Source organism: Macrobrachium nipponense, chromosome 47, assembly GCF_015104395.2.
Source record: "Macrobrachium nipponense isolate FS-2020 chromosome 47, ASM1510439v2, whole genome shotgun sequence".
Classification (NCBI taxonomy): Eukaryota; Metazoa; Arthropoda; class Malacostraca; order Decapoda; family Palaemonidae; genus Macrobrachium; species Macrobrachium nipponense.
Window position 1 is genome coordinate 18,428,374 of NC_087222.1, and position 15,816 is coordinate 18,444,189.

Here is a 15,816-nt window from a genome sequence, read left to right on the forward strand (position 1 = left end):
AAATGTTGTTGATTGCTGTAGTGATAACAGATACGATAATATTCACATGCATACGATATATATTTTGCGGTAATTTTGGTGAAAAAACGATAATTTTGAATCATCTGTACGATAAGGTGGTAAAGAAAATCTGGCCTTGCCAGTCAGCCTAGCAAGCAGCCAGTAGTACAGCAGCAACAGTATCATCCTCATCAGTCATCAGTGTTTCTATTTGACAAAAACGGTGCCTGTGTATACGGCAGGCGGCTTTGTCCATCTAAAGAAGATGGATCATAGGTACTATTTAAACGGAAAACTACCATTTATTACTATTTTATGAAAGGAAGGAAGGAACCAAGAGACCAAGTAAGGACAAGAGATCATGCGTCTCATCTATTTTCTTGGAATATTTTCCCTCCCAATGAATCATGACTGTGTCGTTTCATACAGCCTGGATGGAAGAGCTTACTTAGTACATACTACAATTTGACTTGAACTGCTCTTGGCTGCATAACAACGCCTATTTCCTCCACATCAAGTCGTCGTCTAAGGTGAGGTTTAACGGTAAAAATTTATGTTTCATTCAATACCTTTGTATTTTGTTTACTCTGAGAGAGAAGAGACCTTACAGACCTTACCTTACATTTCGTTCGGGTTGCCCCAGGTCCCTCAGTGAGGCGCCTCTAATGTCTACCAGAGAGTTGCTAGTACATCTTCCGTATATTTTGCTCTTCCAATCTTGGATGGTCTGGGATGCAGTTTAGATATTTGTCGAGCTTATTCTTAAACACATCTACGCTCACTCCTATATATTCCTCAGATGAGCTGGCAACGCATTGAATAGACGCTGCATTATCGATGCTGGTGCGTAGTGGATTAATGTTCTGTGTGCTTTCCTTATTATTTTTCCTGGTATAGTTTTGGGCACTATTAACTACCTCTGCTTGCTCTTTCTGATATTTTTAGTTCCATGATATTTTCTGTTATTCCTTCTATCTGTTTTCCATGCCTGAATTATCATGTAGCGTTTCTCTCTTTCCCTCCCTTTAGGACTATATAATTTTAAGGATTGTAGTCTTTCCCAGTAGTCTAGGTCCTTAACTTCTTCTATTCTAGCTGTAAAGGACCTTTGTACACTCTCTATTTGTGCAATATCCTTTTGATAGTGTGGGTACCATATCATATTGCAATATTCAAGTGGACTACGAACATATGTTTTATAAAGCATAATCATGTGTTCAGCTTTTCTTGTTTTGAAGTGCCGTAACAACATTCCCATTTTTGTGCTTTACATTTTGCCAACAGAATGGCTATTTGATCATTGCATAACATGTTCCTATTCATCATCACACCAAGGTCTTTAACTGCTTCCTTATTGTGATTGTCTCATTATTAGGTCCCCTATATGCATATAGCTTTCCTTCTCTGTCTCCATCATTTATTGATTCAAATTTATCAGAGTTAAATACCATCCTTACCTGTTACCTCTGCCCAATCATATACTTTGTTAAGGTCTCTTTGTAGAGCGTTCCTATCTTCATCACAAGTAATTTCTCTACTTATTCTTGTGTCATCAGCGAAACTACTCACTACCGAATCCTTAACATTACTGTCTATGTCTTCAATCATAATAACAAACAGTATTGCAGCTAGCACCGTACCTTGTGGCACACCGGATATTACCTTGGTTTCATCCGATTTCTCATCGTTTGCAATAACTATCTGTTTTTCTGTTGTGTAAAAATTCTTTTAACCATCTTCCTACTTTATCTACGATTATTGTGTTTTCTAATTTTCTTTGCTAATATATTATGGTCTACTTTGTCAAAAGCTTTTGCAAAGTCTAGATAAACCACATCTGTTTTCATTTCCGCTTTTCATATTTTTGAATATGTTCTCACGGTGGACTAACAGTTGGGTTTGTGTACTTTTTCCGGGTACGAAACCGTGTTGTCCTATATTAACAAATTATTTTTTATTAAATGTTTCATAATATTTTTCTTCATTACCCTTTCATACACTTTCATAATATGTGATGTTAGACTCACAGGCCTATCATTACTTGCCTCTAGTCTTGATCCACTTTTGAAAGTAGGGGTGATATATGCTAATTTGTGCTCATCATAAATCTTGCCTGTATCTACACTTTGTCTTAATAATATTGCAAGTGGCTTTGCGATAGAATGAACTACTTTCTTTAACAAAATAGCAGGGACTCCATCCGGCCCTGCAGCAGCTCCATTTTTAATTTCATTAATTGCCTGCACAATATCGCTTCATTAATTTCTATGTCAGCTAAATATTCACTATTTTCATCCCTTACTTCTATATCATTATCTTCATTATCTAATTCTAGGGGTGAATTCTCTCGATATATCGTTCTGCCAGTATGTTGCAAATTTCCTTTTTTCATTCGTTAATCTCCCTTCAATTCTCAGAGGGCCTATTTCTATTCTTCTTTTATTCATCTTCTTTTCGCATATGAGTATAATAGTTTTGGGGTTTTGCTTGATATTTAATAGGGTTTTTTCTTCCAAGTCCCGTTTTTCATTTTCTTTTGATTGTATAATCTTTTGTTCTGCATTTTCTATCTTACTTTTTAGTTCTATAACTTTCCATGCATTTTTTTTCTTTTGCAAGACCTTTTTTCCACTTTCTGATTTTCTGGAACAAGATCCTTCTGTCTCTTTTTGGTATGCATGAATGATGTTTTACTTTTCTTCTTCGGTATATATTTATCCACTATTTTCTCCAATATTTTATATAATATCTCCGTATTTACCCTTATTGTCATCACTTTACGAAAATGTTATCCCAATCTTTGTTTAATTCTTCATTAATTTCTGACCATTTTATATTTTTACTGTAAAGAAGTTGTATTTTCCATATCCTTCCCACTTTTTCATTTCTTGCTTATCTCTATTTTCACTTGCTTTGGAATGAACTGTTAATTCTATGACATTATGATCTGAAATACTCGCATTATAAACTATTATTTCTTTAACATAATCATCTCGTTCACAAATACTAGGTCTAAAGTATTCCTTTCTGTTGGCAGGTGATTTATTTGCTGAATGTTGTATTTCTAGTAGCATATCTAATAGCTTTTCAAATTGCCTCTTATCTTCTGCACTACTATTACTCTCTTTTTTATATGTATAAGTACAACCACAGTCTCCTATTCGTTCTTTCCATTCCACGAAAGGAAAGTTGAAGTCACCAGTAGGAGAATAGTCCAGTCCTTGTGATTTCTACATATATCATCCAATTTTTTCAATTATTAAGTCAAACTCTAGTATTAGGAGGTCTATATATTACTATGTTCATCAATTTTTCAGATTCAAATTCTACCGCTATTAGTTCACATTCTGAGTTACTATATTTCTCATATATTTTTCCTTGTTTTTTGTCTTTCCCATATATTGCGGTTCCCCCTTGATTCCTATTTTTTCTATCTGATATATAAGTTTGGAACCCTTTTATTTGATCATTATTCCCAGTCTCTTGGAATACCAGGTTTCACTTTATATTCATTATATCTATTTTCTTTCATTTTGGGTTAGTTCTTCTAAGTACTCTATTTTTCTTTTTGAGTTACTCGTAACTAAACCCTGCGCATTCATCACTATGATGGTTTGCGTGTTTTCTCCTTCATTTAATATTGGTAGTAATAAGATTTTCCCATGTCTCTTTCCTGTTTCTGGTATGTTCTTCTTTTTTTCATTTCCAGAAATTCTGACATTAAAAAATCCAACTTTTCCATAATATTTGATCTTCCTTCATCATAATTATTCATTTTGTGTCTGAATCTGCAATTTTCTCCGTTTCTGCAATATCCTCTTGCATATCAAATACAGTTATTATCTCTTGAGTAGAATTTCGGAGCTGATGCTTTGAAATTTTTTGCTGACACCTCTGCATATCTCATTGGTGGTTTGGTTTCTTTTCTCTTTACCTGATATTTCATTGATTTCTCTCTTTATTTTGTATTTCTTTCTTATTTTGGATTTTATTACTTGGTTGGTTATTTATTTGATTATGATTCATGGCTACAGGGTGCATATATTTGCATTTTTTGTCGAACTTACATCCTTTTCCTTCTTTTAGTTTTTACATATTTTTGGATGCAGATCTCTGCAATCATCCCCATAGCCATACTAAGTATGGCACATTTACCATATATTTCATAGTTTTGACATACCTTAGGATGTTTGTAGTAACATCTTTCTCCAAATCTGCAATTCCCTCTTTTCAAAAGGTTGCAGATTTTGTCTTTCTTGTCTATTTTTCCTCTTTCCCGTCATTGTGTAGATCTGGGTAGAGCCTCTTCGGGATTTGCTTTTCTGTTGTCATATCGTAATTTATTTCTTCGTAGGTATGTGCTTTATTGCCTCATATGTAGTATCAATGAGTATCTCTGCATCCATACTTTTATCTTGTTCTTTGTTTTCCTTATTTTTTTCTGTCATTTCATTTTTGTTTACTTCTCTTCCGTTTTCCTCTTCTTCTTTTTCTTCTTCTTCTCCTCTTCCTCTTCTTCTTCATCCTCAACTATTTGTACATTCAATCTTGATTTAATAACATTGTCTATCCATGATAGACATGTTGAACAAAAAATTCTTGTATCTTTTCTCAAATCTTGCATTACCTCAGCACACTGTGGATGGGTCGGAATGTTGCATGCAGCACATTTTCTGATTAGGTTTTGTGGATTGACTATGCTATACCAAACCTTACACAGTTTGCATGCTTTTGGCATTCTTTTTCCTAATTGCATCAATTAGGATATTCACAAGATTCACCTTATTCATTTTGCTTTGTCGTAATATGTTGGTTTATGTATATTTTCTTTATGAGTCTCTTGACCACTTGGATTTTATTTGGAACTTCTTCAATTATTTTTCAAGATGTTTTCATTAGATTTGTTCCAGTTTGAAGGATTATATCCTTCTAATATATCTATGAATGCTTTTGTATCTTTTTGGTTAGGACTGTTGCTGATTTCATAGATGAGAAATGCCAGTTCCCTTCCTGCTACCTCATCTTATTGCGAATCTGCCAAGCAAGCTAAATTACGCCACCTTTTTCCCGCAGTTGGAACTTACTGCCATCTTGTTCTGATTTCAGTATTACACTTGTTAAACTAACTTAGAAGACGCTATATCCTACTATTTTCACACTAATCTTATCACCAATAGTTCACGAACACTTCTAGATATTTCTCAAATTCTAGTCGTATGTTAAACTTGTGATATCTGTTGATTAATCTGACTTCACGCGGGTACGTCTCACCAAGCAAGATGGCTACTACGAGAGAGAGAGAGAGAGAGAGAGAGAGCGAGCAACATTCCATTATTAATATATATATATATATATATATATATATATATATATATACATATATATACATATATATATACATATATATCTAATGTCTTATCGCTTGGCGATAGACTTTTTGTGTTCTCCTTACGACTGTCATTCGTAAGTATTTTTTGGTTCCTCTCTCTCCCCTTGGAATATCATAGTAGAGAGGTTCTTTCTTGACTAGAGGAGATGATTCAAACAGGCAAGTTGACAAGATACAACTTTATTCTGTAACTCCCATACTAGGAGATGCAGCTCGGGTCGGACGACCGATATGTTTTGATCGTTGGGCGTGGAACTGCCATTCTAAAGCATTCGCTCGATAGCGGAACATTACTATCTAAGCAATTCATATAAAAAGACATACGTAGTTCGCCGGCTCGGAAGTTACAAGTTTCCGGCGTAGGTTAACAGGTCAACCGCTTCCCATGGAAGTTGTTGTGCAAAGTTATCATAAACATAAAAATGTTGACAAAGCTTTGAGCTAGATCAGGCTACTGCAGACAGCGCATAGCGTAATCTAGGTCTGCTTTGGTCACGTAGAACCCTCCTAATGCCATGACCCCAGGTCATTGGTTTATATTTACAGATCTTGTTTGAAATTATATATATATGTAATTATTACATTAGGCTCGACTGCTACCTATTCAAGCCTTGAATAACAAAAAAAAATTACTTTAAACATTGTTCATAGGAGCGTGCTCGTAACATATCGTCTAGTATAACATAATAAGTGATTAAATGCATAAAAGGTTCTGTTACATACCCTTGTTGACATATTCATAAACAAAGATAAATGCATGGAAAATATAGATCCATGTTTGGTAATACTAATGATTAGGTACCCAATAATAATAAAAAGGTAAAAATACAAAAACATGATACATGATTAATATGATAAACAGGTAAACCTGATTAAGAATAATGGTTACTAATAATGATTATAGCATGATCATGGATAATTGTTAAAGAGTACTTGACACTCTTTTGTAATAGATAAATATAATTGTACAATGGTATAATAGTATCTATGGAAATCTGCAGAAAAAAGCAATATATAGGGCTGATATTTTATTAGGTGCCCGAAAAAAATACCTTTCTTTAGGAATATGTATTAATGTATAATATTGGGCTATAATGCTTTATTAGGCGCCCTGGAGATACTTTAACTGTTCAAATGCAAAGGCGTGAGTCTTTCTTGTCCTACATTTTTGCCAGCATACGGACCGCTTTTCACACACAACACAATTCCAGACAATTCCCTAGGCACGAACTGAAGTGGCCAGGTTCAGGCGGCCCTAAACGCAAACGACTTGAGTTTAAAACGGGTACGTCATCTAGACGGGCCAGTACGTTCCCTTGGAGATCCTTCTGTTTACGCCTCAGCCTACGCCAAGCAAAGATGTTGACGGCGATAACCAATATGGCCGTCAGCTGAACACTGGCTAGCAGAATGTAGTAGCGAAGATTTTCTCCCACTGCATAAGTCGATGACGCGTGGGTCATCTCAGCCAGTTGCGTCAGACGATGATCTACTCGCGCGTTGTATGGGAGAGGTAGTGATGGGATGATTGTGGTAGCCCACGTGTAGTTCGCGAAAATACGCCTTCTCACGTATTATCGTGTTGACCCCTCTGACGGTATAGGTTGTAGATGTCCCCGTACAACCATCGGCTGCTACGAAGATAGGGGTGGGCATGGGCGGTGGTACTGTCCGGACAACACGAGTCGAATCCGGCCTTATCATAACGGATCCAGGAACCATTATTCATCCTGTAATTGAATTTATTACCGTAAAAGGGATAAAGTTTCCCCAGACAACCTTCGCTTGTATGAGAGAGAGAGCCGTTTAGCACTATGTCTAACTCACCAGAATCCGTTGATATAGGATAGAATTCAAAAGAGTCAGCTGTACAAATTTTATTATTCATGGCTTCTGAACAGTGAGTGAGTTTATCTAAGTCTTTAATGACTGTAAATGATTTCTTATCAGAAGAAATCAGTACATGCCCCGTTAATTGGATATTACTGGTATTTTGAGTTATTCGTCATAAAAGTAGGAATCGGTGCTATTTTGTATGATTGCCAAGCATCGGAAGAATCAAAAGGAATTGTGATCATAATTCTATAATTTTCTACGCTGACTGATATTAGGCTATAATAGAATTCTACTTTATGGGCATCTAATAGGATATAACCTAGCTTCTCCCGTCCGTTTTCCAAAGTTAACGTCAGATCTTTAATAGGACTGAGGAGGAGATAACACACCCTTTGTTGCTAACGTAATTGCTTCTACGTAATCTTTTGACTTTTCAATAAAATGTGATATTTTCACACGGATATGATCTATTTTCGAACTATAGTAAGCTAAAGTAGCCAGCAAATGTTGAACTTCCATGACCTGATCGATATTATTTGAATGTTCATTAACGATATTCATTATTTGATTGATCGAAGATAACTGGCTGCGAAGTTCAGATAAGGCCAGTTCCGTTTTGTGTTGCAAAAACTACATTCTTTTATTTTGATTATTTATCTTGAGGCGATTTGAGATTCCTAAGCCTAGATTCGCAACTGATCCTAAGATGTTTAGTCCAGCTAGAAATAAGCGGGTTGCGGCGTTCAAGAGTATTGTGTGCTGCACAGACCACATCAGCAGGTCACGAGAGTTCTTCTGCCTCGGCGGTATTTTATTTTGTATGTCATAAGACAACATTTCCGCGACGGCTTAGTTGGGTTTTGACTAGTGAAATCTCTGAGTTAGCATGAAAATTATGTTCATGCATTTCCTTAAGGGAAATACCAAACCTCATCAGGTCATTCTTTAAGTTAAGGACGTCATCTTCAGGTAAGAAAATAGCATGCATATCTACTTCGATAACCAATATTACTTGACGATGAATACATCATCGATTCTCTCGATAATCGAGCCATGATTAAATTCTATTTCTTTCGTCCTAGCGCTCTTTCCATACAACAAAGATGTCTGAATACACAATATCACTCCTAACAATAACAGATTCATTTTGAAACCTGCAATGAGTAAAACATATGTAATAACTCGCGTAAAAGAATAGGTTTACATACAATATGATTAATAGATATATATATATAAATATTATACAGATTTCATAAATACAACCATTTTTTCCCTCACTCCATCTACCCTTCTTTAGATTCTGATATGTGCCAATGGGACTATTCTCACATCAGTGGGTTTGGATACATTTTGAACCCTAACTCTATTGGCCGTTAAATTTTCTAAACAATGTTAAACGGGCCTTCAAACTTAGGTGTCAGTTTATAATTTAAACCTTTACGTACGTATAACTTGTATGTATACCTGATCGCCCACGGCCATATGTTCTAGTTGGCTTAGCTATTTTATCATGATTTTTTTTCATTATGATCTGTGCTTCTTCTAAATTCTTACGAATTATATTATATCGACTTATGCTTGCATCCATAACATCCTTTAGAGGATTTGATAAATTAGTTGTAGGCTTTAAGATGTGGAAAGGCGTTCGGGCCGGGATACCGTACAGTGCCTCGTGCGGTGTCATTTTAATAGACACATGATACGAGTGATTAAGTGTGCTTAGTACCGCAGGTATGGCAATGTCCCAGTTGGGATCTGCCCCCCCTAAGGTGACCCTTAAAATGTTTAAAACCTTACGATTTGCCCTTTCCACTAGCCCATTAGACTCTGGGTGATAGATCATGGTATGATTTTCTTTATACAAAGGAATTCGCACAAGGAGTTAAGGAAATGATTATTTGAATCCCGCCCGAGTCTGAGATAATGATGGTGTGGAATTCCATGTTTACAAATGTAGCACTCGTAAAACTTCCTAGCGCACTCGACCGCGGTTTTTTTGTTTTAAGCGCATATAAGTTCTGTATATCGAGTCAAAGCGTCTATAATTACTAGGAGGTGCTTATTTCCTCTGTCTGACTCGTAAAATCCTGTTAATAAATCTAAATGTACTCTTTCAAAGGGTTGATTTGGCACGGGGTAAGCCCTAGGCTGACAGGGTGTCTTCGTGTGCCCTTTGTATTCTTGACAAGTGCGACAATTTGCTATGTACTTTTTTATATCTGTAAGCATCGTATGCCAATAAAATAAGGATTTGGCTTTCTGTGACATCAAGGTATAACCCGGGTGTCCGTGCAGTGATTTTCTTTATGCAACCACTTTAAGACAGGGGTATGAGTGAGATAGGCAACCACCCACCTGGGGTTTTTGTATTCAACTGCGGTGTGTTGCGGGTTTCCTCGTCACGGATCTACACAGGATATTGTCCTGTAGGATATATTCTGCTGCTTATACTTTAGGTATTCTTTTTCCTTCTTTCGGATTTCCGTTTAAAACGCAATGATGATTTTTTCTATTTGCGGATCTTTTCTTTGTTCCGTTCTGTAATAGTTCAGCACTCCAGCCCAGATCTTCCTGTTCAGATATAGTTTTAACAACGGGCGTGGAGGTTGAGATATCTATTAATTCAGCTAATGGCTCGGTACAAGATGAAGAGGGGTTGCGTGATAATGCGTCCAGCAATGATATTTGCTTTGCCAGGTAAATACCCGATCCTCGCGCCAAAGTCCTATGAATGATCATGTGCCACCGAGTTCGCTTGGGGCTGTGACTAAAGCCTTTAAAGAAGTCGGTTAGGGCCTTATGATCAGTGAGAACCTTGACGGGGTAACCGTATATTATGAATTTAAAATGCACGAGTGAATTAAACAATAGCGAGCCCTTCCTTGTCTATTACTGCATATTTACTTTCGGAAGGTCTCAGTTTACGTGAATAAAAAGCTATAGGGAAAAACTGTTTATCATATTGTTGAAGCAATACCCCACCTACTCCTAGGTCTGAGGCGTCTGTTGCTATGAAAAATTCCTTACCGAAGTCAGGAAATTTCAAGATAGGAGAACTACACAGTTCATCTTTCAATTTTATCGAACGCCTGTTGATGAATTTCAGACCATACGAAATCTACGCCCTTTTTTATAATATCGTTAGGGGAGCGGCTATGATTGAGTAGTTGCGGATGAGCGGCGATAGTAGCCGCTGCATCCTAAAAATTGCTGTATTCCCTTGACGTTAGTAGTATCGGAAAGTTACGGATAGCCGACACCTTATCGTGGACGACTTTAAGACCTTCACTAGAAACCGTGAAACCTAGATAGACTAGTTCTGTTTTAAAAAACTCACACTTACTTATCTTTACCCTTAAATTATGCTGCCTTAATCTTTGTAACACTAACTCCAATTACGTAAATGTTCTTCTAATGTGTTGGCAAAAGATTACTAAGTCATCCATGTAGGCATGTAGGATATCTCCCAACAAGTCTCCAAACACGATGTTTATCATACGAGTAAAAGTTATAGGAGCACAACGTAAACCAAAAGGCATACGCAAAAAATTCATAATGTCCCCTGGCTGTGCTGAAGGCAGTGTATGGGATACTCTCTTGTTCCAACGGAATCTGATGAAAATCCTTTAGTAAGTCTAGGCTTGTGAAATATTTATTCTGGCCTAGTAAGGATAGGATATCATCGGTACATGGTACTGGGAATCTGTCAGGGATTGTTTCTTCATTTAAACGACGAAAATCTACGCATATCCGCCAAGTTCGATCTTTTTTCGGTCTACTATTAACGGAAAATTATAAGGGCTGTTTGATTTCTAATGACTCCTTCTTTTAACATTTTACCTACTTCCTCTGTTATCTCATTCTGAAATTTCATAGGAAGTCGGTACGAAGGTACTAGATTACTTTCTGTTTGTCCTTGAGCCTTATTTGATGCTCGATGACATCCGTTTTTCCTAAGGTTCCATCCGTAGTGGAAAAAACATCATGATATTTAGTTAACAGATTCAAAAATTTCTGCTGAATTTCTTCTTCTTGAATGTCCTTATTGATTTTGTTCTTTATAGATTGCAAAAGGGGTTCATCCGCGACTGATTGAGCGTGATTTATCTCAGCTACGGTAAGAATGCGATGTTTATAAAACTTTGGCATCCAAGATATGTTGATTTTTGTGGATTACTAAAGTGGTATTCAAATGATTACAGACTTCGATGTTACATTGTTGTTGTGAGCCGACTGTATAAACGGCTTGTGTGACGGATAATCCGTGTTTTTCAGAGTTTCGGAAAGGATTAATGTTTCAGATCCTGGCAAGGTTCTCTTTACACGCACTAATATATTGAAGTTACGTTAGGCTCGAGAGTTTGCGTGCAAGCTGATTTACGGGTGAGCGAGAGTTCTGTTGGGTTGCCTGTATTATTTCTTGGTTCATGAGACAGGTGATTGGTTCCGTAATGTAAGTGACAACTCTGTCTGTCTCTTTATTTATCTAAAAACTGATTTTAGGGTATTAGAAGACCTATAGAATTTCCCTTTGATATACACGCCGTGTTTTGCAGGTGCTAAGATAATATTTTGAGTGCCCATAGACGGGTATCCGATAATTACTGCCGGGATACCATATGTAATGTTTTGTACAACGACAAGTATCAGCAAACGTGCGCTTACCGACCTTGTACTGTACATGAGTTACGCCCACAACATTTAATTCATTATTCCCAATGCCTGAGAGCCTTATTCCGGACTTTCTAGTGAAATTTGAAAAGAGTAAATGATGAGTCCTTAAATCCATTATATTACGTGGACTACCAGAATCAAAGAACAAAGTGAATGACTTATGGTCCAAATTTACTGCATGTAAGGTTGGTCGCAACTCGTTTTGACTAATAATTGCATGAATTTGTTGCAAATCTACGGGAAACCTGCACAGATTTTTTTGATTCGGCCGTGTGTTTCATAGGAAAATCAATTGTCTCACAATGATCTGATAAATGATTAAACTGATTATTTGATACAAAGATGGTTGATATTGATGACCCAACATCGCCCTCTCCCCCCTTGGAGTGAACTACGTGGTATTTGTTTTGTTTATCACACCCTGAAAATTCGCTTGCCCTTGCGAGTTCTGACTAGACGGCCCAGGAACAGAGGTACCTGAAGCACGATTTGTTTGTTTCTGCGTTGTGCAGAATTTCCGTTTGGTTGTTTCTTCTTACTATAGTACTGAGGACCTTTCTTTTATTTGCACTGGCAACTGGTTGCGTGTTTGTAGCATTCTGCTGTTGATTCCTCGAGTAGCAACGGTTATATGAATGAGTTGAACTATTGTGTATTGAACAAAAACGCGTCCGACAGTCTGAAATCATGTGACCTGGTCGTTTACAGTTATAACAAACCATCCCTGCAACTTGATTATTATTATGTACCACATTTACTTGTTGTGGCTTGTTATCATTTTTTTGCAAAAACTTGAATGAGCGAAGGATCTAGGTCGGTACATTTAGACATGTGTTTTTGATTTGTTTATACACATCTAATTCCGTACTGTTGGGCTGCAATTTTTTATCAAAACACCGTACTAACGCTTCAGGCAACATTGCAGTGATAGACGTAAGGTAGATCAAACGGATAAAATCTTTCACTTTGATTTTAGCACCCGCAACCCTCCCGGAGTTACTTAAACTATCCTGATATTCATTTAGCCGGTCGGCAATTAGCGCCAGCCCGCTCGACAACATTGAGCTAGGTCAAATGGAGGCTTGGTTAAGGATATTTCTCAATGCCAATACTACATCTAAAGCCTCTTCACCCCCATACACGGCACGTAATCTAATTTTGAACTCGTCCCATGTAAGCGCCTCTTGGAAAGAAACCCCCCTTAGATACGCACTTGCGTCTCCTTCGCAAAAGTCAATGAAGCTCTTGGCCTCCTGTAATTGTACTGCTGGGTCTGTGATGCTTTTTGCATTTAAATGAGCGTCTACAGATGAGATCCATGCCTCAACATTTTGAGGCAGGAACCATTGACCCGACCTTGAAAAGGGACAATCGCTGATCTCGCGCTAACGAGAGTCACCACATTGGGGTTGCCAGCCGGAGTAGTTGCCATTTCGGCTTTCACTTTTTTCTTATCACTTCTATTCCTTGCAATCCTATCAAAATATCTATAAGAGTACACTCGACCACTACGTAAACGCATAAGCAATGTACTGTATAAGTGTGTTATAATAATAGGAAAATCCCCCAAAAGATACAAAAATACAGATAATATGATAAAATATTATACGGAGAATTCCTGCAAGAAACGGTTAATGACAACGAGAAAAGAAAAAAAAAAATTAATCTGCGGCGAGAACCTCGTAGTTGAAGATTGGTTCTGTAATGAAGGAAGATAATATGGCGAAAACAACTCACCCAGAAGACTGGACGATCGGACTCTTGATGACAACACTTCACTGATGAAAAGAACCTGAATAGATAAAATGGTACTTAGCTCCAGATTATATTGCGAAGGATTGTTGACATGGGATGACGTCTCAGTTCCTGTCTACGTCTCCGCGTCGGAAGTCGTGATGACGTCACGGTCTTGCTCTCGGTGCACGATGCGCGGGAAGTCCAAGATTGATGACGTCACAGCCTCCGTCCTGCATGTGATCGGGTGATGTTCCCTGTGTTTGTTTTTCTTCTTTCCGTTGATGTTCGATGCTGCCCTCGTCCGGTGTAGATTTCTCGAAGATAAGTGACAACAGTTGCTCAAACGTCAGTGTTAAATGCTTGTATTCCTCTCGATGAAGGACATAGTTGTGTCTTCATAAACTGTTGCGTTGATTGAAGATCCCGTTTCCTCTGTTTAGTTTAATGTTGAAGGTGGAAGTTAGTTCTTGTAGACCTTCGGTCGGCTGATATGGGTCTTGTTAATTATGTTCTTCGTTTATACGCTGCCACCACATCTAATGTCTTATCGCTTGGCGATAGACTTTTTGTGTTCTCCTTACGACTGTCATTCGTAAGTATTTTTTGGTTCCTCTCATCTCCCTTGGATATCTTAGTAGAGAGATTCTTTCTTGACTAGAGGAGATGATTCAAACAGGCAAGTTGACAAGATAACAACTTTATTCTGTAACTCCATACTAGAGATGCAGCTCGGTCGGACGACCGTTATATGTTTGGATCGTTGGCGTGGAACTGCCATTCTAAAGCATCGCGTCGATAGCGGAACATTAGCTATCTAGCAATTCATATAAAAAGACATACGTAGTTCGCCGGCTCGGAAGTTACAGTTTCCGGCGTAGGTTAACAGGTCAACCGCTTCCCATGGAATTGTTGTGCAAAGTTATCATAAACATAAAAATGTTTGACAAAGCTTTGAGCTAGATCAGGCTACTGCAGACAGCGCATAGCGTAATCTAGGTCTGCTTTGGTCACGTAGAACCCCTCCTAATGCCATGACCCAGGTCATTGGTTTATATTTACAGATCTTGTAAATTATATATATTGTAATTATTACATATATATATATTACTCATCCCAAGAGCTCCTAAGTGCCAAGACGAGCATTTTGACCTCGATGGGGCTGAAGGAATCGTTTGTAAAATATTTATAATTCTCGAAATGTTCTTATAAACGTTCAGAAAAGAATAATAGGCCTGAAACGAAGATCGCCTTTTCGTTTTATAAGTGTTTTCTTCTCTTGAGTCTTTACATTATTATTTGTTTTGTCCAAGTTTCATTTCATACTTAAGTGGAAGTATCTTGGTACTACCCATTCGTTTCAAATGACTGATGGTTCCTCTCCTCTCTCTCTCTCTCTCTCTCTCTCTCTCTCTCTCTCTCTCTCTCTCTCTCTCTCTCTGGGTGCTTGTTTCGAAACAAGAATGCTCTTCCTAGAGCAGCACCTTCAGACTCAGCTTGGAACAGTCCACATAAGAAAGGCTATAAACTAAGAAAATCATAAATTTGTTTCATAGGGATGTAGTTTCTATTGGTATCTGTATCTGAAAACCATTCAAAGGTCAAATTATCTTGTAGGTAATTTATGAAGAATATTTTAAAATATGAGTCCTCAGGAAGTCGATGGAGCCAGCTGGGTGGGTTGTCATAATATCCACAAAGGACCTGAACAATACTTCACGGCCGATTCATGCCAGTTTAACCCAGATGCAACAACATCCCCTCGCCCTCCCCCCCTCTCTCTCTCTCTCTCTCCCCAGACACGCTGCCTTCTGCAGCCTCCACGAAAACATATCCGTCCCTTTCATTGTGGGGGGGGGGGGTGATAGAGAGGGGTGGGTGGGCGGCGGAAGTATTTGTCGGTTAGCGAAGGGGGGGTGGGAGGGGATGAGATTGTCATCAGTTTTGGGGGTCAACGTTCGCGTTTTGGGGGGTTGCATGAACGTATGTAGTACTTTGTACGTTTTCTGCAATATTCTCTCTCTCTCTTTAAAAATGTTTTTAGACATTTATGAAGTAAAGGGTTTGCATTGTTAAGTATAGATATATCTTGCAACACTATACTTGAAAATTTTTTATTTGTACAGAGACTCCTTGCCAACTCTCTCTCTCTCTCTCTCTCTCTCTCTCTCTCTCTCTCTCTC

At 37.8% G+C, this 15,816-nt stretch overlaps 1 protein-coding gene and 1 long non-coding RNA gene across 4 annotated transcripts in view; one reads left to right on the top strand and one right to left on the bottom strand.

Moving 5' to 3' along the window:
- The window catches only part of LOC135204745 (zinc finger protein 300-like), a 362,981-nt gene that overhangs the window by 44,437 nt on the left and 302,728 nt on the right, over positions 1–15,816 (bottom strand). The window lies entirely within an intron of this gene.
- The window catches only part of LOC135204746 (uncharacterized), a 43,801-nt gene continuing 28,388 nt past the window's right edge, over positions 404–15,816 (top strand). Inside the window, exon 1 of the long non-coding RNA XR_010312323.1 lies at positions 404–530. This is a non-coding gene — a long non-coding RNA (uncharacterized LOC135204746). The remainder of the gene's footprint in view (positions 531–15,816) is intronic.